The sequence below is a fragment of the Belonocnema kinseyi genome, chromosome 2 (genome assembly GCF_010883055.1).
Source record: "Belonocnema kinseyi isolate 2016_QV_RU_SX_M_011 chromosome 2, B_treatae_v1, whole genome shotgun sequence".
Taxonomy (NCBI): domain Eukaryota; kingdom Metazoa; phylum Arthropoda; class Insecta; order Hymenoptera; family Cynipidae; genus Belonocnema; species Belonocnema kinseyi.
In genome coordinates this window covers 86,956,400-86,959,160 of record NC_046658.1, presented here as the reverse complement: position 1 = coordinate 86,959,160, position 2,761 = coordinate 86,956,400, and positions in this window count along the sequence as shown.

The window sequence follows — 2,761 nt, the reverse complement described above, 5'->3', positions numbered from 1 at the left end:
CACATGTATATTGAAAGTGAAGAAAATTTCAATTCTAAATGTGCAGAATTGGAGAAATATAAAATGTAGATCCAGAAAAAGGAATAAAAAAAGACCAAAAAGTTTAAAATCAGAATTTCTAATAATGTGAGATTTTTGGTATTAGAATCTTTCATAAATTGAACAACAAATTTTCTGATTTAAATTTAGAAATGTATTATTTATTATTCTCGGTGCTGCCCATAGCCTTATTTTCCGGGAAATAGTGACATATTTAAACCGAAAAAGTGACTAAATACAAAACATTTGTAACTCAAAAACCTACAATGTGCATCTATAATGTAACGAATGTAACTAATGTTTCCTTGAATTAAAAAAAAATCAGAAAAAATTAATTTAATTTAATTAAATTTATAAGTATGCTATGTGAATTTGAACGAATTCAGTATACATAAATTCTTAAGATTTCAAAATAATAAAAATGAATTGGAGAAAAAATAATAATTAAATTCATTTTATTAAAAATGGAATGAATTTAGCCAAATTTAATGTACATGAGAAGAAATTGATAAAATTCATCAAAATTCATGGGGAATAAAAAATATCTAATAAATTGAATACGATTAAAAAATATGACAAAATTGATTAAATTCATTGAAACTTGAAATAAGTATAGAAGAGTTTAAGGAATTTAAAAGAATTTAAAGTCAAAGGAAAAGTCTAAGAATTGAAAAGAATTCAGGATCATTTAATAAGAATTCAGAGGGAATTTAAATGAATATAAAAAAATATTGTAAAATCTCTTTAAATCTCTAAAGCCCCTACGAAATCCCTCTCTTTATGTGAATAAATTCTTTGAAAACGATTGAAATATTATAGAATCTGGCAAAATTCTGTGAAATCTTATATTTTGAGAAATCCTGCAAATTTATTCAGATACCTCGATAGCTTCTAAAATCTCTTATCATGATTAAAATCCTGGCAATTGCGATGATTTCATACTTGGTAACTTTTTTGATTTAAATAAGTCAATATTTCCCGGTCTAAGCTATGGGCAGCTCTGAGAATGATAAATAATAAATTTATAAATATAAATTAAAAATTGTATTGTTCCATGTATCAAATTTTCTATACCAAAAATCTTACAAGAAATTAGAAAGAAATTAGTCAGGGAAAAATCAAGGGATTTTGAAAATAAATTTTTTCTGCGTATTATCAGCGCTTTTTCAAAGTATTAGGTCCTAAATTCATTAAAATTTTAAGTTTTATAAATAAGATCTTTACAGATTTTGCAAGACTCTTAAATAAATAATCAAAAGTTTTCTTAAACTTTAGTTCAACAATTATAGGCTATAGAGTAGAATATGAATACACTTTTTCATACAGAGAATTCTTTATTAGTTTCCAAATTTGTTTAAGTTTCGCTTTCTTTATATAACACCTTCAAAGTTTTTGTACGACTTTTAAATAAATACTTTATTGAACTAATAAGTTGCTGGACTTTCTAATTCAATAGTATTATTTGCCCCGGCAGGTAGTTTAACATTTTGGAAAATTCGTAATTAATATTATAGAAATGTAAGCATAACAAATCAGAGCTGCTGTTTCTGAAGTTTGATTTCAATTGACACGCCATTTTTCTGGTCAAGCTGCGCATGCGTGGCGTTACTCTGGTAGTCAAAAACCGAATTCTATTCAGAAATGTGCCTTTATTATCAACATTTTAAAATTAGTTTGTATCTTCCAGACTTTTCCACTACTTCACTTTCTAAATTATGTACACAAAGTGAACATTCAGTCAGAAATTCAAATATTCTCAAATTAATACAATTTGTTTGAAATTCGTTTGATCCACATAGTCTTTAACCGCCGAAAATTTTGCACAAGTTTGGCACAGTTTGTCAGTTAACGGTTTGTGCCGGTCAACTCTTAAATCGGTCTATTGAATTTTAGGTTTTTATGTCAAAAATCGATATTTTTCATCAGGATTTATTAAAATTATAGCGAATTTTAATGTCAATAGTTGTCTGAATCAGTGATTCGTACAAATTTCTCACAAAATTAGTGTACTTTGGCTTCTATTCTGATTTGAAAAGTTCGCGTTGCGTTTATTGTCTATTTGAGAATTATGTTCGGTTTAAGGTATATTTTAATCAAATAAATTTCTGTGTAATGATTTCTAAAAATATTAACCGTTTGTGGAATAAATTTTCGAGAATCTCAAATCCGATGCTTTACGACTGAATTTCGGAATCTCGTTTTGAATGAAAACTCCAGAACACAACCTAACATTTTCGACAATGAATTTTTCCTGTTCTATTTAAACAATGGCGATGTCTTGTGATGTCATATTGAATTTTCGATGTTGGTGAGTAGTATAAGTCAAGATAGCTTTCTTTAATTTTGTTTGCAACATAAAATTCTCATAAATTAAAGTTCAGCTTACATAACCTTTTTTTATTTGTAAGATCTCTTCCTTTGAAAAATTTGGTAGTATTTCGAATTTCCTCCAGAAATACCAGACTACTGCACTTTTAATTTTACGAAAGCTTTAAAATCAAGTATACAAAAATCTTGGAAATTAAAAATAAAACAAGATTTTTTCTTTCCTCTTTTTAAATTTGAGACATATATCAGGGTGACTGCTCATCTGGAAAACCTGGAATAATAAAGAAATTTGTATATACCTACCAGGTGTATACATATGAAACCGGTATTGCCATTTAGCGGCCAGTAGGCACACTTGTAGGCACTGTCGGAACTTACCATTTGTGCTAATTGG